The following is a 27,401-nucleotide window of genomic DNA, read 5'->3' on the forward strand; positions in this document are numbered from 1 at the left end:
AACTGACCCTGTATCAAATCCGTTCCCGGATTGCATAGGAGACGCCCGATAAAGCTGCTCTGATAGTATAGGAAAAAACAATTTATGACGGGCTAGCACCGATGACTCATAAAACAAAGGCGCAGCCCAACTGCCATTGTGTGCCTTTTAGGGAAGGCGGGGGAAAGGTTGGTGGCTCTCAGGCCAAGTGGCTATACCACTCTCTTCCCAACACATGGTAGGGGAGACCTGGCTTCAACCCCTCCCTCTGTTCACAGGGCCTGGCTCAAGGCAGGGCCCGGAGGAAATCGATTTCAGGCTGGAGCAGAATGGCAAGTCCTGCCTGTGCTCAGAGAGCCCCAGCCGCCTGCTTTCCCCCAGAGGAACCCAAAAGAGGAGAGCCAGGGGACAAAATGGTTAGGTCCGAGTGCTCTGACACTGCATGAGAACCAAAGCCCGACTGGAACTCAGGATTCCAGCGTCATCCCAGCCTGGGCTCAGAATGCTGGCATCAGATCCTTCCTCCCCGGCATCCCCAGCTCCCAGTAGGGGGAGACTCACTGCTCTGAGTCTCTCCCAAACTTCACTCACTCATTTCAATTAAAAAAATGTATTGGGCAGCCACCACATGCTGCCATATTCTGAGCACTGGAATTAGACAAACATCCCTGCCCTCATGAAGTTTACATTCTAGTGGAGGAGATGATACGTAAAAGGATAATGGGACTTCCCTAGTGGTGAAGTGGTTAAGAATCCGCCTGCCAATGCAGGGGACATGGGTTCGAGCCCTGGTCTGGGAAGATCCCACATGCCGTGGAGCCCGTGCGCCACAACTACAGAGCCCGTGTGCCACAACTACTGAAGCCCGTGCTCTGCAACAAGAGAAGCCTGCGCACCGAAACGAAGAGTAGCCCCCGCTCACTGCAACTAGAGAAAGCCAGCACGCAGCAACAAAGACCCAACGTAGCCATAAATAAATAAATAATTTTAAAAAGAGAGAAGAAGATAATTAGACAGTGGTGGTGCAGTAAAAATAGGGTTATGCAAGCAAGAGTAACCGGAGGAGGGGGCCAGCCGGGGAGGGAATCAAGTTCAGCCAGCCAAGGAAGACCTCTCTGTGGAGGTGCTATTTGAGTCTGAACCAATAGAAAGGGCAAACCAGTTGCCAGTAGGAGGGAGATCATTCCAGGAGGAGAGACCCCAGGTGGGAAAGGCCTCATGGGTGTGGCCGGAGCAGAGGGAGCCTTACAGGCCCTGGGGAGGAACGGTGGGGAGTTTGGGTCTTATTCTAAGAATGGCAGGAAGCTCTTGTGGGGGGAGTAGTAGCATGACTAGATTTACGGGGTGGGAAGACCCCCTGGTGGCCGTGGGGATGTCAGGGTTACAGCAGTGAGGATGGAGAGAACCCTGAAGGCAGAGCCGCTAGGACGCGCTGTCCTTTGTCAAAGCCTGCTCCTCCACAGAACCAGGAGGTGACCGTTATCCCACACAGCACGAAGCTGCACCCAACGTGCAGACCCAGGACCCCCCCCCACCGCGGCCCCAGCCATCTTCTTTAGAAACACACAGGCCCCACGGTGAACCACAAAGGGACAGTGGAATGCCTCTTTCAGCAGAGAAGTGGACGTGATACCAAGGAGTGATTTTCAAACAGCATTCGGAAAAGAGTTCTGCCGTGAGGACTGCCAGCAGAGAGGGAGGCTGCCCCCTACTCACATTAACTTCAGCAGCTATTTAATCGATTTTATAATATGGCAGCTCCACGTGAGATTCAACTTGAAAGACAGCTGTGCCACTGAAAAATGTCACTGCTTTAAATCTTAAATCCCCCATGCAAAATCTATTCCAAATGGCTGTAGCCCCTTCCACAGTAGCCCCTACATCCCACCAGATCGAGGGGAGGACGGGGCTCCGCCAGGCCAAGCGATGGAAGGGGAAAGAGAAGTCTCTGGTTCCACTGACACGAAACCCCGTCAGTCTCCTCGCCTGCTAAAGCCTCTGATCCTCTCTGCTCCATGGGTGGCAGGCGGCTAGAGGAAGGCAGACACCACATGTGCTGCCGTTTCAGTCTGAGATGGCTGGGGCCTGCTCCCTTCTGGAAGGTGGGCAACAAAGGGAAGATAAGAAGGCCTGTATCCCAAAGTTCCCCCAGCATCTGGCCTGCTGCCCACAGATGGAACCTGTTGGAGAGAACCAGAGAAAGGCAACAGGAATTCACAGCAGAGCGGCCAAAGCAGGCAGCCGTTCCCCTGGTGGGAGCAGACCCTTGCCGTGAGTTTCTAACTTCCACAGCATCCTCTCCTCTTGGACGAGAAAACAAAGAAAAAAGGAAGAGCTAAAGGCGGAGAGAATGAGAAATCCTCTGTTTACTTAACTAAATGTCTATGAAGGTGAAACTGGCCTTCAGGTAGCTTCCCATCTCCTGGAGGAACTGAGATTCAGGATGAGTAAAGAGAATCACGACCAAGAGTCTAGGGCGATGTACAGAACCTGACATTCTGGCCTGGAGGAGTGCACGGTCTGGCCGGAGAGGGACACTGGTAAGCCAGTCACTGCAGAGCAGCGTGATCCGAGGGCAGCAGAGGTCAGGTGACACCTGATCCGGGCCGTGAAAGAGGAGCACTATTCTGATAGGTGGTGACCTGGGAAGAAGGTTGTTCCACGTGGTGGGAACATCAAGAACAAAAAAACATAAACGTGCAAGAAATGTTTGGGGAACCCCTAAGGGAAAGTGGCAGGAGATGGTGTCAGCTGGGCTCAGAAGGTAGAAAGGCCGAGGAACTCAGAACTTGTTCTCTGGGTATCGGAAGGTTCCTCAGTGACCTGCTTAGATATGGGTCTCAGAAAGATAATGTTCATGGAGCAACTGAGATGAACTAGGAGACTGGAGTGAAGCCAGCAGGAGGCCGCCGCAGGAGACCTGGACATGGTATAACAAGGGGTGATGGTGATGATGATGGAGCCAACGTCAGAACACTTCCAACGTGCCCGGCATGGAGCAAGGGACACACAGTATTAACTCACCGAAGTCTCACCACAGGCCGTGGAGGCAGACATTATCCTCACGGAGTGCTTAAGGCATTTCCCCGCAGTCACGCAGCTCAAGGTAGCGAATGGCGGCACTGCAGTTTACACCCAGGCAGTCTGACTTTAGAATCTGCACTTTTAAGCACTTACTATGTGGTCCTGCATGAGGACAATGGCAGTAGCAAAGGAAAGGAGGAGAGATAATTGAGAGAAAGAAATAAGTAAAATGTGGTGCCCGTGACGGGGTGAGGAGTCAAAAGATGATTTTAATGTTTCTGGCTTGGATGTCGGACCCGGGTACAGTGAACCCAGGGAGAGGGGCTCGAGAATGAGTCTGGTTTGGGACACGCCGAGAGTGAAGTACATGCTGAACAACCAGTTGGTGTGCAGAAACTTATGTCTAAGATTCGGCAGAAAGGTCATTTGTTTGCACGTGCATTCATTCACTCACTCATTCAAACATTTCCTGAGTCTCTCCTAGGGTCAGCCGTGGTGCTGGTGCTGGGGATACAAAGAGAAATGAGATAGGGTTCCTCCACGAAAGACCTCAAGTCTAACAGGGGACAGAGACATGTTAGCAGACAATTGCACCAGAGTGTGAGAAGGGGGTCAGGACTAGGGACCTGGAGTCATCCACACTGGTGTGGGACCTAAGGCCAGGGGAAGGTGGGATAAAATCCTCCTGGGAAAAGGATGTTGTGAGATGTCCCCATTTCAGAGGTGGGAAGAGGGAAAGGATTCAGAGACAGAGGATGAGATGGTGGAGAAGTAGAGAAGGTGATGAAGGAAGGCAAAGGGGAGAACTTTTCTTTTTCTTAAGGCATGCTCAAAAACATCCAGTACAGTGGTGTGCTGTTCCATCAAAAACACAGACACCCATATCCATTAGAGAAACACACGGAAGCATTTATGGGTGATGTCTGGGTTGTCTTTAAACAGTGTGAGCAGGGAGTGTGTTGGGAGAAGCTGATGAAACAAGTTTGGCAAAATTTTGGTAATTGTTGATGCTGGGTGATGGGTACATAAGGATTCCCTCCACTTTTGTATATGTTCATAAATGTGTTGGGTTTTTTTTTTTTTGAAAGGACCATGCACTGCAGAGAGGTTGAGAAGAGACAGCAGGGACCACTGCCTGCATCCCCAGCACCTAATACAACGCCTGGCACTTAGGAGGCGCCAAGCACATCCGGATTAGGCAGTGCTGCGCCCACACCCTCAGGGATGGTAATTAGCCAGTCTCTGGAGACCTCTGAGGGCAGACTCAGGGGAGCTGCTGGGGCTGAGAAGTAATCGGGAAGTGAGGAAATGGAATCAGCCAGCAGAGGCTTACACATTTTTTAAATGCACCAAGGCCAATAGCCAAGCACATTTCTTCTCCCCAGTATAGAACCCAGCTGGTGAACCATCCAGCACCACTCTACTTTCCTACAGGAGAGAGACAGACCGGGCTGCTCTGAGGTGAACTTCTCCCCCACCCCATGCCCACCCCCAGCTTCAGATTCCCACCAACTTCCCCGCGTTCCTCTCCTCTCATTATGTGGCAAAGGCTGCTGGGCAAACGGGCCCTTTTCAAAGGCATATCGGAGTACACCTCACTATCGTCAAACGAACAAGCCATCTCTTTCCAGCTTTTCTCCTCTCCTGCAGAACAAAGTTGCATTTAAAAGGAGAAACAGTCTCAGGTTTTGTCTCCCGAACAGAGAGAAGGTCCCAGGGGCCTGATTCGGAACACAGAGAGGCTGATTCCCCGGCATCGCTCACACCGACAGCGAAGGAGGTGTGGAGGGACGTGGCAGACCAAGCCCAAGGCCAAGCCTGACAGCAGAGACAGGGTGGCTGTGTTGTTCTGGGTCCCATGGCCCAGAGAGCGCCGAGGAGCTATCGAATTCTGCTCAACCACACCGTGTAGCCTCTATCTTTCTCTAGATTTTCCACAGTACTGACTTCTCTGCCAATGCCCCATAAATAACAATGGCCACCAAAGATAGCCCAGACTGCGCTTCCTTCCCTGGTACTGCGCATCTCCAAGCTCAGCTCAGGACATGGAGACGAGTGGGATGCCCCAGAGCACGGTACCATAGTAAGCTGGGTTTCAGGAAGGTGGGTAGCCAGTTAAACCACAGGGCTACGTTTTTATGTTTGTAGCTATCTCTAGAAACAAAACACTTTATTGTCTCTTATTATACTAAGTTAATTTGCAATAGGTAGCAATCTCTGTATAAAAGAGATAAGTTTAAAAAAAGAAAAATTTAAAAAGGTCTCTCCCTGTGTTTAGCCTCGTGTCTCATTTTTTTGAGGGCAGGGGCCTTCTCTTGTGTTGCATCCCTGAGGCTTGGACCAGTGCCTGGCACACAACACATGGACACCTAGCTTGGTATTTGCACAAAAAGGGATGAATTTTATCCTAACAATGTTTTCCCCACTCTTCAGGTGACAGTGATGTCTCCCCTCCTTTCTGCACTTGAAAAGCATCCTGTTTGTGGCTGGTAACTGGCAGGCACTGATGCAGAACTCTGTCAAAACAGTTGGCTGACCCACTGGGTCTGGAAGTGTCCTGGGGGAGGACGTCTTATAACCTTCCAGAGCACACAGCTTACCGCAGGGCCAGCTTTTAGTTGGGACTCGACTGGCCTGCAGAGTGTCAGTGCCTTGTTTCTCAGAGAAACTGAGGGTGATCAATCTTTGCCCCTAACACCAAGCTGTTCCATAGAAGGCACTCAAATAAGTGGGTGAACAGGTGGGTGGCAGGTCCATTCCACCTGCCTGATCGGCTTGCTATTAATCCATTCATTCCATAAATATATATTTATTGGAGCACCTATATTTGTCAGACATTGTTCTACATGCTGGAGACATAGCAGTGGACAAAACAGACTCTGTGTCTACTCTCATGGCCCTCACAGCGCAGGGTGGGGTGGGGTGGTGGAGAGATCAAAGGATGGTTAGAGTTAAAAGTGGAGGTGAAAAGTGTGCCCCTAAGACAGAGACCTAGCCTAGGCTGGAGGGGTTGAGTATGACTTCCTCACCAACAGTGGGGAAGATCTAAAGAATTAGGAGGAGCTGGGTGGGGATTTGGCGAGGGAAAGAGGATTCCACGGGTAGGAAAGAGCATGGAGCAGAGAAGCAGCTGGTGTGCCTGGAGCACAGTGATACAATGGGAGAGGGAGAGAGATGAAGCTGGAGAGGAAGGAACAGATCCTGCCTGCAGGGCCCAGTGGGCTTCCAGATTTGGGATATGGATCAAGATTTCAAGCAGGCTATTATCTGGCTCCCATGTGGAGAATGGATGGGAGGGGCCGGGGGTTGTTGCTCAAGCTTCAGCATCAGTGCCTGGGCCACACTGGTTATGCTGCTGCACAGGGACTATGAGGCTGCTTCAGGGGAGCCGGTGGGACCTCAGGGCTTCCTGAGATGAAAAGCAGAGCAGAAGGGCTGCCTGTTTACCTTTCACATCCGGCCCCAGAGGCCCTGCCGGGGTGGAAGGCTTCCCAGAGGGAAGGACACATGGGGCGCTCTGCAGGACACAGTCATCTAGCCTCCTCTGAGGGCCGGCAGGGCCCACTCTGGCCCACTTGCAGGACACTGCTGTACAAAGCATTCGGCCCCGCCTGGCTTAGTTTTCTCGCCCAGAGTCTGCCGCTCAACCACAGGGGCTCCGTCCTCCACCCTGGGTCTGAGACAATCGGGGATGAGCAAGAGATTGCTGCCTCTTTCTAGGAACCTTACTTCCAGGCCCCCTTAAATGCTTAATGCTTCCATATCTAGCAGCTGAACTTGTTGGATCTCAGGGTCAATCTTCAAAGAGCAGCTGGCTTCAACTTAGACACCATAAGACAGCTCTATTATCTTAATTCTCCGGCTGCAGTTTCCTAATTGAAGAAAGGCTCCCTGGTCCCCAAACTCCCCCAACCAATCACTCCAACTGGGACTCCAGATCCCACAGGATGAGACCTCAGAAAGACTCCATCCCAACCGCCCACCCCAGTAGACAGTAAGAATGAAAAGAGCCGCCAGGTACTGATCCTCCTTACTAAATCCTGACCCTAAGGTAAATACATTATCGGTCCCATTTTGTAGAAGAGACCCAGCTTCGGCCTCTGCTTGGCAGGGCCGTGCACCGCAGGAGCCCCTGCATCCAGGTCTTGCTCTCTCTCTGCTACGAAGCCTCTTGATTGAGTGATGAAGAGTTGGGCCCATCCAGCTGACCCTTCATCACAAAACTCTGGTAGCGGCTGCAACCTCTGCACCTCGTTAGCCAAAGTGTGCACAACAGCAAAACAGACTTGAGCCCTTGATGGCTGGAGGCCTCCACTGTCAGCTAGAAGGAAAAGGAAAGTGGCTGGAGATGTTCACAAAGATTCTCCCTCTTTTTTTTTTTTTTTTTTTTGCGGTACACGGGCCTCTCACTGTTGTGGCCTCTCCTGTTGCGGAGCACAGGCTCCAGACGCGCAGGCTCAGTGGCCATGGCTCACGGGCCCAGCCGCTCCGCGGCATGTGGGATCTTCCCGGACCGGGGCATGAACCCATGTCCCCTGCATCGGCAGGCGGACTCTCAACCACTGCGCCACCAGGGCCCAAGATCCTCCCTCTTAAGAGATATTTCTAGGCTTATTAAAAAGCAACAAAGCTGAGAAGGCGACACCCCAGCCAGGTTGGCTGTACCCTCACCATGTGCTTTTCAGACTGGGATTAATTCTTTGGCTGGCTTCAGACCTTCAGTTTCAAAAATATCTAGTTTGTGCTTGTCTACAAAGGAATGTAGCTGGACACCTCCCACCAGGAACACAGAAGACAACTCCTACTGCCATCACCTATATATGGCCAGGCCATATATAGGCAGACTGCACCCAGAAGGTTTGGCCAGAGAGCTAAGTCACTCCCCAGCTCTACACCACCACTTAGACAGGTTTTCCCAGACATGTGGGTCAGTCAAACGCTTGTCTCCAACCTAAGACGTTGTGGTAAAGATGAAATGCACAGCTCCAGGCTACTGAAGCAGGGATATCACCACCTCTGTCCTCTTGCCATACCCCATCCTGCAGGACCCCAAGCTCTAGGTGTTTTGATATGCCTGAAGTCCAAGCATCACCAGGAGTCCTTGAATCTTACTACCAGGGGTATATAAAGTCAGAAAGAAGAGAATCAATCACTCAGCCCTGACATGGGAGAAATAACCTAAAAGGACAAAGAGCATGGTTTGATTCTTGGTTCTGTTGTTTATTGGCTGAGTGACCCTGGGCAAATCACATAACCTCTCTGAATCTCAGTCTCCTCAACCATAAGGTGGGGATAAAAACAGTTTTTTGGGGGTTTTTTGGAAGCACTGTGTGGCTTGCAGGATCTTAGTTCCCCAACCAGAGATCGAACCCATGCCCTCAGCAGTGAAAGCTCCGAGTCCTAAACACTGGACCACGAGGGTCCCAAGGAATATATTTTATTTATTTATTTATTTTAATTAAGAAAAAAAATTTTTTAATTAATTTACTTATTTTTGGCTGCGTTGGGTCTTCCCTGTTGCGCATGGGGTTTCTCTAGTTGTGGCGAGCGGGGGCTACTCTTTGTTGCGGTGAGCGGGCTCCTCATTGTGGTGGCTTCTCTTGTTACGGAGCATGGGCTCTAGGCACATGGGCTTCAGTAGTTGTGGCATGCAGGCTTCAGCAGTTGTGGCTCATGGGCTCTAGAGCACAGGCTCAGGTAGTTGTGGCACATGGGGGCTTAGTTGCTCTGCAGCATGTGGAATCTTCCTGGACCAGGGCTCGAACCCATGTCCCCTGCATTGGCAGGCAGATTCTTAACCACTGCGCCACCAGGGAAGTCCCTCAAGGAATATATATTAAAGTGCTATACGCTTTACGAGCTATCGTGGGATCTGTCCCAGCAGCAGAAAAGGACATACTTCCATGGAGTTCCACTTGACGGAGAGCCCCATGAGGGCAGGGATGGTTCTGTTTTTGTTTTTTTTTTCCCCCACAATTATATACCCAGTGCCTAAAACAGTGGCTGGCCTGAAGTAAATATTTGTGGAATCAATGCTTTCTCGTTCATTTGGGAGAAAATCTAAGATCCTCACTGGAGGCATGTTCTGGCTGCTGTCACCTTTCTGATCTCACCTCACACCACCCTTCCCACTCGCGGCCCCAGGCACCCTGGTCTCATTCTCTTCTCCCACGCTTCTCAGGTCCTCCTGCCCGGGACACTCTTCTCCCAGGGTGGCTCCTGCCCAATCTATGGCAAGTTCCCCACTGTGCCCTCTTAAAGGGCTCTGCTCTTTTCCTTCAAAACAAGAACCACAATTTGGAACACTATATATTTGGGGGTTTTGTTGTTTTTGCTGCTGTTTAATGCCTATCTTCCCCACTGGGCCGTAAGCTCCATGAGGACAAAGAGGGCTATTTTGTTCACATCTCTTTACCCAGTATCTTGGTTATGGCACGTACTGGATTAATGCTCAGTAAATGCTGAGTGCATGGACAACGCCATCTTCTTCATCAATTGTGCTGGGATCAATTATTTAAAACTGGTGAGAGGGCTTCTCTTCCTTATCAGTCTGTTGCCCAACCTCTCCTCCCCTCCATAATTAATTTCCTTCCTCCTCCACTCATTCTAAATCCACCAAAAAGGACACAGATCAAAAAAACAGAACCTCGTGTAACAAACACCCCTGGGTGGTCCACATGGCTAGCAGCAAAGCCCATTTATGAGAACTCCTACCAATTTGGTCTCTACCCTAACGCACCTTGGGCTGCCAATCTGTGGTGAGCTGGAAACTTTCTCAGCCCAGTCACTATGGTACAGCGAGAGCCCTGCTGGAATAACGTGATGGCCAGAAGGGGTGACTGAAGTCTTCTCCACCCAGCTCTTTTCCTGGGTGGAAAGCCCTTTCCCTTGCGGAGAGAGTTTCCATCCACCGGAGAGGCAGTGAGCAATGTGAAGTATTACAACCATTTTTCCTCCAGCTATTTCTAGGCACACAAATAACATCTAAGGACTCAAGGCCAGCTTGAGAAAACAATTGAGCCAGGAAATACTCAAACCAGCAAGGAGGCAATGGAGCCCAAAAAAATTGAAGTTGAGGGCAATGCCTTTATGGGGAGTTTCCTGGATTTTCCCAGACAGACAGATCCAATGCAAAGTTTGATAAGGATCTTTCTCTGTGGGGCCATTAATCCAATAAACAGGGAACTTAATTAGAGCTTAGGAAAAAAGGCTGCATGAATTCTTCACGGATAAGTGTCTTTTTTTTTTTTTTTTCCCCAAAAGTTAACAAATTTATCGCACACCTAGTAGATCCCGTTTTCCTGAAATCCACCAACTCTCTCATCAGCGATTAGTGCTGCGTTCTGGCTTTTCTGTCTACACAGAACTTAGAATTGATCTCTTTCACAAGACCCGGACTGCCAATATCTTCCAGAAGTCAAGTTTAGCTGAACAATCCTAAATGAGCATTTCTGCACAACTGCCACTTGGGTGCAAAATTTGAACTGGCAGGTAATTTTGAAGGCTGGCATTGTTCACCAGGTTATTGTGTGCGCAGAATAGCTGCCTTTGTAGGAAAATTGTTTGGGGCCTTCTAAAACAAAAACAAATGAAAAAAACTTTCCACTATTTCTGTTCACAGAAACGTGGAGCCAGATCCTAAAAATATGTATATGGTGAGAGGGATTCTGAGGAGCCAACTCTTTTATCTACAGTAATGGGGAAAAAGGAAAGAGTCCGGAGATGGAAAACCAGCCAGGGCAAGCCCTTTTTACCACCATTCATTTCAACCACCGTTTATCAGAGCTGTCACCAAGGAGCAAAAGAAAATGGATTTTCTCCCTCCCAGTAAGAGGATTAAGCAGCAGCAATCCAGTCAAGAGGAAAGAAGAAACTAAAGGAGAGTCAGAGACAAAATCAAGACCATGCAAATGTTCAAGGTCAGAGGTCACAAATGGGTACCTCTGGGGACCAAATAGGCCCCATTTTGTATGGCCTGCAGATTTGGAGTTTTGTTTTTTAAGCTGAATTAATTGCCCCATAAAACTCTGGATTTCCAAACTTCTGGAAAATAAGTCCCAGAGGCCCACAAGCGGAAGCTGAGTAGTGGCTGCCCCTGTCCCCACCCAGGCTACTTTACTGGTTTTTGTCACCTGCCCTACGATAACCCGAGACAGCAGTCTCTCCGCTCCAGAAGAAAACCAGGAGCCCTCACACCCATTCCAGCAAGGCCCAAGTGACACGGCCACCCACCCGGAGTGACAAGCTACATGCCAGGACAGAGCCAGCCCTGTCCTCACTATTCATGAAAGAGGACTGAGGGCAGAGCTGCCCCCACTCAGCTTCCAGCCTCCTCTGACCCTCCCTCCTGGATCCCACCATCTCCTATGCGCCCACATACAGCCTGAAACCCCGGGTGGGGGTAGAGGGTGTTATGTGGTCCCCAACTCCCCCAAGCAGAAACACTAAATTTCCTGGGGGACCTAGAAGACATGCTTTCCAGGCACTCTATCCAAATGATGGGGCTGGGAGGCCGACATGGGACAAATGGAAAAGAAAGGCATGGTCAGGAAAACGTTAGGAACACCAGATATATCAGCTCCAACGGGCCCTGGAGGAACGACCCCCTTTAGCTGCCAACAGTTTCCAATTGGTGCTAAGAGCGAACAGCTCTTGCCACGAAAGATCAGAAAAGCACTAAAGTTTTATACATTGGAGATTTTTGGCCGGGCTGCAACTATTACCTCTCCCCCTTCCCTCAACTCTTGCTTCAAGATACCTAATGAGCAAGTAAGCCAGCATTCCAAGAGACGATTTCCACAGTGTCCCCAAAGAACAAAATCCCGGGGCTACGCCCACGGGGTGTCAGTGCTGGTACTGTCCCCAGCCCCTCAAAAAGCAGTACTAACCTCACCAACTTCCTGAGGCCACACGGGGCTCAGCTTCCTGGTAGTTTTACCACAAAACCGTGGCTCTAAGTGCACAAGGCAGCTCCGGAATGGAGCAGCAGCTCGAGCAACCCAAGGGCAACCATCTCCCCAGGCAATGGTTGTGGCATCTGCCACCACCCCCATCACCATCTCCACCAGCTCCTCCCCAGCTGCCTCCTATACACACTCCGTCTTAGCAAAAACAGCAGGTCTGCAGCTTCTAGACCAGGCCCCTGTTCACCCACTCCAGACCAGACTGGGCCACTGAAGCTTTTCCCACACAGAAATTCTAGAGATGCTACTGATGGGGGACACCTGCAAACTCTGGTTTCCTTGGCCAGGAGATGCATCCTTCTTGCCTAGGTCTGTCAGCCCTTTCCAGCAATGTGCCCTAAACCAGGATAGTTCCAGGAAAAGCTGGATCCCATGGCGACTCCTCAGCCCTGGGGAACTTATGAAACTGCACACCAAGAACCAAATACTCAGGATTCAGCTGGCGGTGGATTTATTAGAGAGGTAGGCTGAACACCTGAGCTCCTAGTCACACATGGCTCGTTGGGAAGATCCTTTCTGAACCCAGGGAGGCAATGTCAATGGGCCTATTTAAGTTAGACTGCAAACTCATTCAACCTATTGTCCACCTTCCCCTCCAGAATGGAACTACTATGAGGACAGGAGCTAGGTTGGTTTTCTTTCCCACTGTATCTCTAAATCTAACCCTGTGAATGTCTGGGTAAATGTCAGCCGAGTGAGGGGAAAAAAAAAAAAAAAGAACACTAACAGATCACAGGATGTGAACCACAGGAAACTTATGGCTCTCTTATTCAATCCTCAAACTTCCTTCTGAAGCTGTTAGGATGTTTTTTAAGGAGGGGAGGGTGCAGTGGGGCACTCTAAACTGTATCCTGATCCTGCATTAGCATTTCAGAAGTTTCAGCAAGAGACTGAACTGTGCAAAGCATGAAACAAGACACTGCATTTCAACCCCATCTGAGTAAATCACCCATGGGTTATTTGGAATTCTAAGGAACAGGCACCTCAAAAGACATAACCCTCCTTAGCCAGGCCTAGATCTCCTTATGATTGCCTTCTGCCTTATAAATAGTAAGTCAGCTTGCATATTTGGCATTAATGTCTTCACGCGGGGCTGGTTTGAGTTTATTTTTGTTGCTTTCATTTTAAGACTCTGTTTATGCCTCTCTGTTAGACTTCCAGCCAGAAGAAGAATGACAAGATGCAAAGTTTGTCCTTTTTTTCAGAGATGCTCCAGACGCTTCCTGGAGGCACATGGGAAGGTTAACAACTCATAGATGCCAACTCACTGGCACTGGGTGGTTTTCCAAAATGATTTTTGTGGAAGAGATAGTAACATTAACCTAGTCCTGTGTCTCCATTTCCACATTTCTTAGCAACGGGCTCTCGTCCTGAGAAAAGCAGTAGTGAGCTTTACCTGGTGCCTAACTCCCTGCCTTGTGGGCCACAAATCCCAGACTGTAACAGCCAGTTACCCAAGAAAGCATTAAATGAGGAATGGCTCAGAAAAGGCTGTGTCTGAAAAAGCAACAGCATTTTGAGGAGCAAAAATAGTAACAGAGAATTTTTTTAAACTTGGAAAAACAAGGAAAGTTGAACCTAGCTAAGAATATTTCAAAGACCCCCACTTGTGATTTCTCTCCCGCCCAGATTTTCAATTGACTTCCCTCTTTTAGAGACAACTAAACACACACACACACACACACACACACACACACACTTTTCTAATCCCACCAACCTTCCTCCTCCCCCAAGGCCAGGCTTGGTGGTGACAGCTTCAAACAATGACATCACCCCAGGTCTGCCTCTTTGGCAGGGTCACCAATATTGTTTGCAGTGAATTTCCTGTAAAGGCTCTTAAGACAGGAAACTAGTCCTGTGCCTTGAGCCCTCCGCCTGTTCTAAGCCATCCTGTCAAGTCAAAACAAAGGCTTTTTGTGTTTTTTCCTTAAAAAAAATAAAATAAAACTTCCCTGCCCTTTTAATGAGCACCTTAATTATAGCAAAAGAATTAGATATATTTATGGATGACCTCAGGCCTGCAGATAATTAGTGCTTTGAAAGACCCGGCACACCCCTAGACCTGGTTCCTTCTCCTTCATCCCCTCCCCGAAGCGTTCAGGTTAATTACTAAGCTTGACCTTCCAAAACAAGTAGGTCTGGCTCAGCAGAGAGGGGCTTGTCCCTCCTTCTCCATGGAGAGAATGGAGAATGGAAACTGAGTCGGGAGAGGGTTGATTTTTCCAGGATAACGATGTAAGAGGGGTGACAGGTTTCTGGGGCTCTAAGTGTCGACAAGTTTTCATTAACGCCAGGGCTAATTTAACCCTGGCACCATCGAGGGGAAGAAAACTGCTCATCTCAGAGGCAAAAAGTGTTTCGATTTGCAGAGTCCCAGTTGCGATGGAGGGGAGGTGTCTCCGAGTGGACTCATCAGGTTGTGCTTTCACGTCCCCAAGGCGCGGCAGGTGCGACTGACCCTTGGCTGTTACTTTCCACACACTCTTGTGGGCGAGAGGGGCGTCAACCGCCTGATTTGGAAAGCGCAAACCAGGTGGCCCTCCCGCAGGGTCCCTCCTGCTGCGGACAATGGGCAGCTCCAGAAAATGGGCCCCCCCAACCCCCACCAGTCAGTTGTCCTTCCCGTTGTCGTAATATTTTCCAAATTCGCTTCGGGCCTGCGCCCTGTTAGGGGAGAGGCTGGGAGGTGGACATTCTCCTCATTCTTTTGCCTTATTAGGTTGTGGATTTGATTGCTTTTGTGGGGGACAGGGGCTAAGTTGAGGAATGGCATCAGGAAGTGACCTCGGGGAGGGGGCAGGAGGCAGGCGGAAAAGAGGACGGAGCCGCAGGCGTGAGAAGCGCTGGGGAAGGAGGCAGCATGGCTCCGCAAAGCCTTCTGGAAGGTCCCATATTCTGGGCCAGCAGCTAAGCACAGGCTCCTGCACACCCCTAGGCCCCGACTGACAGCATTTGTGGGCAGTTATTTTGGGGGTTATCAGTGGGAGGCCGTTCTTCTTTCTACATCATTACCACTTGAGAGAAGGCGGCCTGGCTCGAGGCTGTGGGTTGTTTCTAACTTGAGCTGATAAGGACTTTTTTCTTTTTTTTTTTTTTTTGCTTTGGGGGAAGGGGACAGGGAAAGAAGCAGACCTGAGGAAGAGCCCCTCGGCTGACTCCAAACTTAGTAACAAGCTGAGTTACTCACAAAAAAGCCTTGCTGGCACTGCCTATGGCTCATCCAGACACAAAACTGTTTAGGGCTTGCAGCTCAGAAACAAGAAGCCACGTCCCGGGTAATGAGGCCCAGATGGACCCAGAGGCTGGGGAGAGGGCTTTGTCATGTCACCTGCATCTCACATTCGGGTTGCCACTTGACAGTGAATGCTGCTTTGAAGTCGCTGGCCGGGTTTAGGGTTCAGAGCTCTCTGGGGGAGGACTTTAGGAAATGGGGTGTACATTTTGGTTTTCCACTGAGCTGCACATTTCTGCAGACCCTTTCAACTCCTTTAAAGAGGAGACGCAAGCAGCAGACCCCACCTGGATGTAGGATGGTGAGCTGCTGAAAGAATTTTGAGAAGCTACATTTACCGAGCACTGACGATGTGCCATGCACTGTGCCAAGTGCTTCATACACACTATTTCTCATGTTTAATCTCAGAATCATCCTGTGAGGTAGGATGATGGCCCTTTTCAAAGGAGGACACCGAGGCTTAACCCCTGTCACCTGCCCACAGTCACGCAGACAGCAGGTGGAGGAGATGGGTGCAGAACCCAGTTCTGTCTCCCTCTGAAGGCTGTGATCTGACCCTCTCCCCACCCCACACCTCTCACTCCCTCCTGGTTCTGTGGCCAGAAGCACCCTCCCACAGGAGCTTCAGCGCTCTCAACACCCCCTCCCGGGCTGCAGCTGCTTGAGCCAGGAGACAGCCTGGATCCCAGTGACAACTGAGCCGTCTCCTATCGTCTGGTGGGCAGGCTGGGTGCTATCGGCTCACCCACCGGCTGAGCAGGCATCTCCTCCCAGAGCCTGGCTTCATGCAACAAACATTCTGATCCTGAATATTCTTCAATGTCTCCCTCAGAAACCTCTCCCAAAGTGTGGGTAGAGCAATGCATTCCCCAACCGCAACTAGTGAGCCACGGGTTCTCTCCTGGAATAAAGTCCACCTCCCTCCCATCTCTGCCTTTCAAAAGCGGGGAAAGAGGCACCTCTTAAGGATTAAGGCAGACCCTGACTGGAAGCCATAACAAGCTGGAAAAGGCAACAGAAACTGGCTGTACTAACATCCTGCAGCTCTTAACGGCAGAAACACTGCTTCAGTGCCCAAGCTACACAGACTGGCTCGTTCCAGGCGACACCTGCAACCCCACCAAATCCTTCCACGGCAAACCTACTGATCCCGGGCAGCCTAAGAGATGGAGGCCAGGTTCTACTGGATGATTTCAGATTTGCATGAGCTGTGCTATCACGGCTCTCAAGCATCCTCTGAAGGGAGAAAAAGCCCGAACTGAAACCATGCAAAGAAAGGGGCACGGGCCAGCTACCCCAACCTTATCTCATGGTGGGGCCAGAGTGCAACTCAAGTATGTCAATTTGGGGAAAGCAAATCAAGGGCACTGCAGTATTTGAGTCACACATTTGGCCATGAGCATCTGAATGAGGAGGTTTCTTTTTTTTTTTTTTTAAACAGACGAGTATTCCTTGGGATGGGAACTCTTAAGTTGCACAAGCCAGTCTAAGGCATTTATTTAAAGAAAAGAATAGCACCTGGAAGCTGCACTTGGCAGGCAAGAATAAACTCTCAGGACAGAACACTTGGAGGCTACCCTCATCCAGGGATAGCGTGTTTACTGTGGCACACCAAACCTGCCAGCCTGCCGGGACTCAACCCCATTCATTTCCATGATCAACACAGAATCGCCATTCCCGGCTTTGAGTGTCATCTGAACTGGAAGGCAGTGGCAAGCATCACATACCCAGAGGGGCCGTAAGGCACAAGGCTTGAAGAAACCCTTGGACCTAAGAAGGGGGTCTCTCTCTGCTCCTCTCTTTCTGAAGCCTGCACTTATTCTAAAGGGACCATCAGCAAGCTGAAAGCAAATGCCTCAAAAGGATTAGTCAGAGCAGCTGCCCACCTGGGGAAGGGTCTGGCCTGCCCCCTAGAGCCCTGAAAGCGACAGGACCTGTGAATGGATACGGATTCAGAACCTGGGGTCCTGCAATTCAGAAGTTCCAAGGCATGGCTAAGACATACTGAACATGGTGCCTCAAATGGGAAACTCCCCATAGACAACACTCACTGAGGGAAGGAACTGGTAGGACTGCTCATGAGAGGCAGCTAAGGAACCTGTTCAAACTGCACACGCGGGACGGGATCCCCCTAACACTTGCCCCCAGAAACCTGCCCGCGGCCACACTCACCTCCTTTATGAAAGTTTCCATGACTGACCCCACCTGCCCTTATTCACCCCCTTTCCTCTCCTGGGACACAGCTAGAGTGCGGTGGGCTTGTCCGTGGGCCGCTTAGTGTCCTCCTGAGGTCTCATGTGGCTCTGCTCTCTCCCCGGCTACACCACAAGCTCCTTGAGAGCACGGGCCGGGTCTCCGGTTTCTCTCATACCCTCAAAGGCTCAGCGCGGAGCTCCGCTCTGCAGAGGGGCCCAGCGAGGGCTGTCGTCTGGCCCTGGCGGTCATGTTTCTACCTGAGCCTGGGACTCCAGGGCCCATGAAGCCCCTACTCATGTTACACAAGATGCTGGTTGGTGTAAAAGCAGAACCACTTTGGTCAGTGGCCCCTAATTCTGCTACCCAAGTGACGACTGCTGAAGTCTTTCAACAGACCTTCCAAGTCTCTCCTGTGTGGTGCAAAGAGACAGCTTCCCCCCCACCCCACTCCCACAAGAAAGCCTTTTCTATCCGCAGGAACAGCTTGGAGCAGGTTCAGCTCAACATAAATGCATAATAAGCCACCCACCGTGGAAACTTACAGCTGTCTCCCAAACGTGGGGTAGGGCTCAATACAATCGGGCACATTTTCCACTCGCCATAGACTTTCTTTCCACTCTGAATCAGTTTTATAAGGGGGAAGTTTTATTTTTATATCTAAGGAGGTAAGGATAAAAACACACATACATCTCCCTTCCTATACAGCTACTTAAAAGATTTAACAAGTTCACATGGGTATGCTGCCAGGAAAATGGAAACCTCACCATCTTCTTTCCAGCTGAAGCAGCTGGGCTGGCCGGGCCATTACAGGACACCTCCATACTCATTCGCTCCTTTACATTCTGTCAGAAGGCATGATTTTTGCTGTCGAATTGCATCTAGGGCAGGGCAGAGAGAATCCCAGCCCATGTTCACAATGGACACTTTATGATCCATGAACTTAGCTTCTTGCTGGGTGCAGTGTGTGCAGTCAGAAGTGCCCATGGAATAGCTCCGAGCTCTGTCACCATTCCTCCCTTCCTGAGTAAAAGTCACACAACTAGTTTGACAAGGTGTGCCTTCCAACCTACAGCCATGGGCCAAATGAAATCTACCGCGTTCCTGGACTGGCTTCCAGCGGGGACAGAAAGCTGCATGCCTCAGAATGAATCAGCCCGCACATCTGTCTTTCTGAACTAGAACCACCCTAGCTACAGCCCCACCTGACCAAAGGAAACGAGGCGGAAATACTGAGTAAACGGAAGAGATTTACAGAGAAAGGGGGACCTAGAAGAGCCAGTTTAAAAAATCAGGCTTCCGGGCTTCCCACTTCAAAGAGGGAGACACAACATTTTACCAAAGATGCTTTGTAAATCAAGCAGCCTCCTGATGGGACTGAAGGGAGCTGGAATTTGTTCACGGGGTAGAAGCTAAGAGAGAGACTACAAAGCCATATGAGTACACAGTGCCATAAAACTCCAGATTCAGAAGTTACCAACACTTTAATCAAACACAGGTGTCTTCTGCAGCAGTGATCACAGAGATAATTGAAGCTTTTGTTCGGTTTAATGTTCTACAGTCCTGGGGTTCCCACTTTAGAAGTCAGTTCTGGTTTGGCCTGTCCAGTGGGCCTGAGGGGAAAGGGTTGCAGGGCCGGAGTTCTGGAAGCATGAGGCTCCTGGCCTACTGGAGTCTAAGAAGAACTGAATTTGCAGACCTGGGCCTCACCACCACTTCCAACAGCAAGGCTCTAAGAGATCTGGCTGTGCCCATGTTTTCTACGTGCCCTGCTCTGACCGTTCTGACCCTTCTGCTCCTCAGGGCCTCCACACTTTCGTTCCCGCTTCTTGGAACGGCCTTCCCCCAGTGCTCTCTTGGCTCCCTCTTTCTCATCCCCCAGGGAACAGCTAAAATGTCATGTCTTCAGAGATCTTCCTCTTGATCTAAAGTACCTGCACTGCCCTCCTCCCTGCAGCGACCTCTCTCCAGGCCATTCCCAATCACTAGACTCTAGTGTACTGTAGAAATGAGAGCACAGGCTTGAAAGGTTCAAATACTGGCACTGTCACTTAGGCAAGTGACTTCAACTTCAATCGATCCATTTCTGCACCTGTCCTGTAAAGGTAACAACACCTACCTACCTCTCAGGATTACATGAGTCAATACACGTAAAGCTCTTAGAATAGTGTCTAGCACAGTCATATGCTAACTGTTATTATTATTATTAAATACATAGTGCATAATCCCATCTGAAATTACCTTGCTTTATTTACATGCTTGCTCTGTCTCCCCCGCCAACCTGTGAGTAGATCAAGAACGTAAATGAGGACTTCCCTGGTGGCACAGGGGTTAAGAATCTGCCTGCGAATCTGCCTGCCAATGCAGGGGACACGGGTTCGATCCCTGGTCCAGGAGGATCCCACATGCCACGGAGCAACTAAGCCCATGCGCCACAACTAATGAGCTTGCGAGCCACAACCACTGAACCTGCGTGCCTGGAGCCCGTGCTCTGCAACAAGAGAAGCCACTGCAATGAGAAGCTGGCGTGCAGCAATGAAGACCCAATGCAGCCAAAAATAAGTTAAAAAAAAAAAACGTAAATGAGTTGGAAGATGGTTTGCATTTGGTCATCTGATTTCCTTGGTGGCCACTGGCCAATCCCAAAGTGGGGAGCTAGGCTCCCCAAAGACCCTCAACTGCCCACACTCTGACATAACTGAACCCACAAGGCCTGAACTGCTACTCACAAGTCTCATGTTTAAACTATGCTTGGAATGTTCGATAGGAACATACACTTATTTTTAGGCAAGAAAGTTGTCTCCTAAGCTAACCCTGTGGCCCTGGAGCTGGCCGTATTTGGCAAGGCCTGCCTTGTGGCTGTTTATTAAAGAGGCCCAGAACTTTCTTAAGTCTAAGGTAGCTGCGAAAAGAACTCAATGAGCTGGGAGTCTTGTATTTTTATGGTCAAAGCTTGTTCCCTTTGAATCTCTGGGGTGTTTCTGTGCAGCGGGTAGGAGCCGAGTGCCGCTCCCTGACCTTCCACAGCTTTGGGCCATGATGCATCAACCACAGTCATCCCTAAAATGGTTCACTGCTTTCAATGGATTGAATTCTCTTCCGTGGGTTGTCCCTGAGTCAGTGAGTCAGTGAGTTAATGAAAGTTACAAAAGGAAAGGGAAAATTCGAGTGCCCAAACGGTTAAGAAGGTTCCCCCACCCCAATTGGTCTAGGTATTTCCTCTCACTCCACCAGCAGACACAGTGCTGGGCGACTACAGGCCTGACATCTCTGAAAAAGACATCTTGATACAGACCTTTCTGTCTTACAGAAAGTCAAATCCTACCAGACTTGGCAGTGAAGCTCAAACGATGCCCCCACCCACACCTCGTCCTGCAAAGAAAAAACTGCCTGACGATCCTGGTGATGTTTACAGGCTGGACACCTTCCAGGATTGGTTAGCAGACAGCCTGTAAGAAGGGGTGATTCATCACACTGCCCTTGAACTAGCCTGGCAAGCCAGCTGCTTCCAGACATTTTGAATTTTGAAATGGAGCTTATTTCATAGGCCAGAACTGGAAGATCATACCAGCCTATAAAATTAAAAAAACAAAACACAAAACTGACTCTTCCAAACATAATCCATGCCAGCAGCAGCCAAAGAAGCATTTAATATTTTCATCAGACACAGAGTTTAATGTAAAGATACTCATTTCCTTAAACGGGGGGGGGGGGGAGAAGGGGGGGATGATAGGGAGAAAAAGGCTTATTTATTATTGTCAGAGTTGGAGTAGGAAGGATGTGGATTTTTTTTAAAAAAATGTTATCACGGAATGAACTGTGCTTGGGATTTGCTGGAAACTTCAGAGTTCTTTTTAATTTGTCAGTGTTTTCGAAAACAGGCAAAAGATGCAGGCACATTTTGCCCTGCTATTAAGAAGTCACATAGCTGAAATTCCAACTCTAAATGCCTAGAGAAAAAGCACACATCCCAGCCACAAAGCCAACAGCGGCTTTCATGGTGTACTCTTGTTCTTCTCTCCCTCTCTCTCTCTCTCTCTCTTGCGCAAATACACACCCCTCATCGATAAAACAATAAAACGGGCTGGCCTGACTCCTGCGCCAGGGAACAGAGGCCCCTCGTCCCCCTCCCCAGCGTGGCCACCACTCATGTGGATATCTTCTGTGACACTGGCTGGCAACAGCCTATTTCTGCCCAGTAGCCCAACATTCCACAACTGGTGCTGCCTCTGGTACAGAGCCGCATCCCCAAAACAGTTAGCAACTCAGTTTCCACGGCGATATCAACTAAATACCTTTTACCCACACCCTGATTTAGACTGATCCTAGAGCGCTGATGTGTTGATGTTTGCACACGCGCATACCGAGGCCGGTGACACTGACTGAAGCTGGCTTCCAGCACTGCCCCTTGGGGCTTGGTAAAGGGAAGCCTGTCTTTTCAATAACGCAAGCTGAAGACCCACAAACCCTCCTGGTGTGACACCCCTTCAAGCAACCTCCCAGCGTGGTGGCTGGTTGTTCAATCCCTTTCAAGCTTCCTCCTGTGATGCTTCTCCTAACCTCAAACTAGCCTGCTCTGCCACTGAAATGAAGTGTATATTAAAAAAAGAAAGAAAGGAAAAAGAAGAAATGCACTTATTTGGCTTCCTGCAATGCCCCCATCCTGGATGGCTGCTAATTAAGACATTCTAGGAGCTGGAATCCTTACTGGTCAGGAGGTAAGATATGGAAACCCTTCATCCTGGGCTCTTTGGAGATTAAAAAACCAAATGTGTTCCCTTCACATGTGGAGAACAAGGAGGAAGGCGTACTGCCTGCCTTCCGCACTGCCTCCCATCCACCTAGACTGTGGCTTCCACCCACTCTCAACAGCCATCAGGGAGGGGGAAAAAGATGAAAAGAAAAACCCACTAGAAAGCCAGTAACAAGACATCACTCAGCCCCACATCTTTGGGGGGAAAACATTAAAAAGCATAAAACAAACCACAATGTCTTCTTTATTCCTGCCCAAAGCTGAAGACACAAATGCTGTTGTATTGATGGTGTTCTAGCATCCCATTCAATCATTTCAGCACCATCAATGATATTTCCTGAGATGACTTCACTGTGTTCTGTGGAGTTGTAACTGCCACTTCCAACTACTTCTGCCCCATGTCCGTAGTTCCATAGGAGACAAAGAATCTGTTCTGCTCTGATATTTGGAAGCAAAACATTCAAATCAGCCCTTCTTAACTTGGCAGGAGGGTACTGCCTTCCTTTCTGAATCTAGGATGCAAACCCAGACAGGGTAGCAGGGTGGTTCATTCATGGGAGCAGCCAAACTTTAAGTGTATATGTGTTAGAAAGCTGGAGCCTTAAAAAGAAAAAGCGATGTGAGGAGCAAGGGATAAACCCACAATTCTTGTATTTAGAACATGGCCCTAGTTACTTAAAAAAAAAACCCAGAACCCAAGAAACCTTAACATTTGAATGCAGAGATAAACCCAGTGCTATCCAATCCTGTTCAAGGGTAGTACAGTGGGATGCCGGGCAAGCAGGATGGGGTGTGTGTTCCTGGGTAAGTCACTCTGCCCGCCACTTGCGGAATGTTTCAGGGTCAAGCAAGATAAAGTTTTTTCCAAGTGCGGCATGCACACATGGGAGATTTTAAGGGTTATTCACACTCTCCATTAAACCTTGAACAACAGCGAGAAGGTTATTCCCCTTGATTCTCTTGAAAACATTCTGATCAAAGAGAAAGTCTCTGCTTGGTACCTGGGTCTCTAACACCTCACCAACACTTGCCAATCTCCTTTCAACAAAGGGAGCAAGCCTCAAGTCCAGAGCCTGCAGCAGGAATAGTACCTAGCTAGAACTTAATAGCACTGTTTTGTTTTCAGCCTGTTTACTTTTGCAGTTTCCTTCTATTTATGGCCAGGGAAGCTAGGTTTTCCATTTGCAATGCTCATATAAATTTCCCCTTTAAAACTTAAGTTAAAAAAGGCAGGGACTTCCCTGGTAGCGCAGCGGTTAAGAATCCGCCTGCCAACGCAGGGGACACGGGTTTGAGCCCTGGTCCAGGAAGATCCCACATGCCGCGGAGCAACTAAGCCTGTGCACCAGAACTACTGAGGCTGCGCTCTAGAGCCCGCGAGCCACAACTACTGAGCCCACGAGCCACAACTACTGAGCCCGCGTGCCGCAACTACTGAGACTGCGTGCTGCAACTACTGAAGCCCGTGTGCCTAGAGCCCATGCTCCACACGGCAATGAGAAGCCAATGCTCACTGCAACTAGAGAAAGCCCGCGCACAGCAACAAAGATCCAACGCAGCCAATAAATAAATAAATAATTTATTTTTTAAAAAGGGCAAGTTGACTTGAAAGAATATTATTAAGTATATAAAAGCAAAAGTGGCTAAGGAAAAATCACAAATGACTGAAGTTTAGGAAGTACGGAGACAAGCATGGGGTGGGGGTGAGGAAGGCTGCTCTGGCTGGAGAACCACTGTCCCTTCTGGAAACACAGGATGGTCCCTCGCTCTTGGGGAGATGGGGCTCATCTCACTCCAGGAAGGCAGGAGCCAGTACAGAAACAGGTGGCAAATAGCAAATCCCAAGTAAGCTCTATTCACTCACTTTTAGATACCACTTCAGTAAATTACATCTAAGAAAAAAGTCCACTGGCCTCTTCCGGAGTAACTCCTGCTCAGAGTAAAGAGAAGGCAACCAAGTTACACCAACCAGCTTTTAAAGACTTTCCATGGACATTCCAAGTTAATGCATCTGTTGTTTACGATGGAAAGGGGAGGGGGAGGGACATGAAAGAACAACACAACCAAAAAAGGCACAACACCAAGACAAATGTCTCTGGGATTTTTATAATCCCAGGGAGACCGCTTCTTGGACAAAACTTCCCAAGCACTGATAAAGGTCACTCTTGCCAGTTAAATGTATGCAGTTTTCACTTTCTGGAGGAGGCGGGATCCTCCTCCCAGCCGCTGGTTAATTTTTCCTCCCAATAAGATCACTCTTTAAACAGAGGCTGGAATTTTAAATGATTCTGTTTCTCTTAACTCACTGAACCCTACACTCCCTGATACCTGGGTTACTGTCTAAAATGTAACTCATAAACCTTCCTGAAGAAAAGCAAGTGTTACTTGTGCCACTTTCAGACACTTTATAACAACTTCTGGCGTCTAGACAGGCAACACTGTAAAACTAAGTTTCCTTATAGCCGCACTTGATGCTTTGATGTTTCAAAGTTTAACCTCATCCTAAAGGAGACTGATTTTGAGCTCTCAAACTACCCAGGACATAAAGGCTTCTTTCAAACCTCCCTGGATGACAGGATTTGTAGCTGCTCAAGTAGAAGCTTCCACCCACCTTTTAGTAGGTCAGTGTTTCAATTACCACTGCCATTGAATTACCAACTTGCTATCACTTGCCTCCTATTTCCATGAAAAAAGAAAAGGGGGGGAAGGGAGACTTAAACAAGGTAACGTGAGTGCGTTTGCTATTCTGTAAAATAAATAGGTAAATAAAGGCAACGGAAGGGAACTGACCATGACTGATGAAAACACAGACATCACTAAGTGAAGGAAATAAGGATAAAGCTGGGGAAACCATTGATCTGGAATATACCAAATGCCAGACAAGAGATAAACATGTTGATAATTCAGCCATTCAGAAAACCTGAATGAGCAAGTGATACCAGAGCAAACAGCTGTTCCTTATTTTTGCCCTTTCCCTCTCCCCTCCCCCCAAAATAAGAGCAAAGGAATTTTTTTTTTTAAAGAACAACCCTAAGATCTGGTCAAAGGCTTGTACAATTCCCAGCACACTATAAATCAATATGGCAAAAGCCAAAAGCGTTCATCTCAACAGTCTCAGAAATTCCTTGAGCCTTCCCCAAATCAATTCCTTTCTGCCTCCATTCTCTTCGCTGTCATCTGCTAGACCAGCACTGCCAAATAACTTGTACTACTCACTCAGTTAACGCTGTAGAAGGGTGCTGTCTGGCCAAAGTCAGCCGTGACTGGAATATATGTTTAAGTGGCAGAACTCCCCACCCCAGAGGCTTCAGATGGGAATCCAGGCTTGTCCCCGCTCCCCTGACATCTGATTAAGAGGACATTTTGAGAGTGCAAGCCTACATTTTAACTGACCTCCTGTACTGCATCTCAGGAGTTTAATAGCACCAGCAGCACCTGGATATTAAAACCCCACCCTCATTTCCGGGGTTGTTTTCCTCCAACACTTTCACCAAACTTTTCCCACAAGGCGTCCCACTCTAGGCCAGGCAATCGGCTGCCATTAAATGAAACCATTTAGCACCAGTTCCAACTGGAGAGTGAGTCAGCTCCCAGCTGCCAAAGCAGCTTCCTTGTTGGTCTCAGGGAGGGTGTTTCAAAAGGCAGAGGGCAATCCTGGGCCCACACCCTGGAGAGCACAGAATGAGATGAAGCAGCAGGCGCCACTCCATGGCACCAACCAGATTTCAACTCTCAGCTGAATGAGTGTGAGTGAGTACAAGGGGCGCTGTACTCCCAGGCCATCCTCCCACATCTCGTCTCTTCCGCAGTCATCAGAAAAGCCCTGTTCTTAAAACACATGGTGGGGGGGCGGGGAGGACAGAGGCTAGTAGCTAATAGCTTCCCCTACCTCTCTCCCAAGAAGGCAAACAGGATACCTGCCGCCCTCACATATTTACAGTCTTTAATTCTAGATGACAATTGAGTTTAGGTTTTTGGGGGTTTTGTTTTTGTTTTCAGTATGTAACTTATTCAGTTTTTAAAACTGCTAAGGATCTTGCTAGTCTCAGCCAGGTCCTAAGACGCAAGCAATTAGAGTAATGGAACAAAATAACAGACGGCTACTTTGAGGTCTCTATCATCAGCCTAAGGAAAAAACAAAACAAACAAACAAACCCTACTTGGAGAAAAACAAGACACCATCAGAACTTTCAAATAATTAACTCAAATCTAATAGAGCCTGAGCCAAAGGTCAGGGTCTAAACACTGAGGCCCTGTAAGCAGTGATGTTTCAATGAACAGGCAACCTTAGCAAAGGAGGCAATTCCTCTTGCTGTGATGAGAAGTTCTAGATCAGCTATCAAGTGACCTCACCTGTCCAGCAGAATGGGGGGGGCAAGGGGGCGGGGCAAGGCTACCCAGGCCCCTTTCAGAAACTGGGAGAGAGACCTCTGGCCCAGAGCTATAATTGCTCAAGAATTTGCTCAAAGGCCAGACCAGTCCTTCCCCCACACCCCTGGAGAAAACAGGCAGAGCCTTCCCAGATCAGAACTGTTGCATAAGCTACTTATCAGGTAATGCCTTGGTTACAAGGGTCCTTAGAAGGGCTTCAGGTAGAAGTGAGAACCACCAGGAATCACACGCACCCTCTGACTTGGGCCAAACCTTGCTTAATTCCTAGAAGAATTCAATTCCACACGCTTTAAGGGCCTACAGCTATCCTGGATAATGACTTTTAGGGTATGAGAGTACGCACAGGACACTCACAGGACTGCCACTCTCCCTGTGACCAGTGGCTCAGCCTTGAAGGGGCAAGAAGGGCAAGCTGTCACTCACTAAAGTGACACTGCAGCGCAGAAAAAGCCAGCCAGCCTGTCTGGGGGGGAATGGGGTGGGGGGTTCCTCTTAGAAGGAAGACAACAGCACAAACTTGTGTGTGTTCCTTTCAATTACTCCTTCTCCCATTTCAGAAAGGATCCCCACCCCATAACAGGCAGGTGCACAGCAGCGAAGCGACATTTCCCCCCAAAGTACAGCTATGTGTAAGTATTTGTCACAGTTGTATAAAGCAGGACACACTAGAATCTGCCCATTATTGAGAATCTAAAACAGCTAGTATTAGAGGGGTTGTGAGCCACCCTTTCCCTGAACCTCGCCTGGTCCTTGTGGAAGGGAGGAGGGAGGATGATACAACAGCAGCAAGGCCTAGGGGTTCCGGTGAGTCCCCTAGGGGGTCCCACCCAGGCCTGAATGGTGCCTCAGCCTCACCCAGCGCGCA

At 49.2% G+C, this 27,401-nt stretch overlaps 1 protein-coding gene across 11 annotated transcripts in view; it reads right to left on the bottom strand.

The window, feature by feature from the left end:
- The window catches only part of ACTN4 (actinin alpha 4), a 72,580-nt gene that overhangs the window by 42,496 nt on the left and 2,683 nt on the right, over positions 1-27,401 (bottom strand). The window lies entirely within an intron of this gene.

This window comes from Phocoena sinus, chromosome 19 (assembly GCF_008692025.1).
Source record: "Phocoena sinus isolate mPhoSin1 chromosome 19, mPhoSin1.pri, whole genome shotgun sequence".
Lineage (NCBI taxonomy): Eukaryota > Metazoa > Chordata > Mammalia > Artiodactyla > Phocoenidae > Phocoena > Phocoena sinus.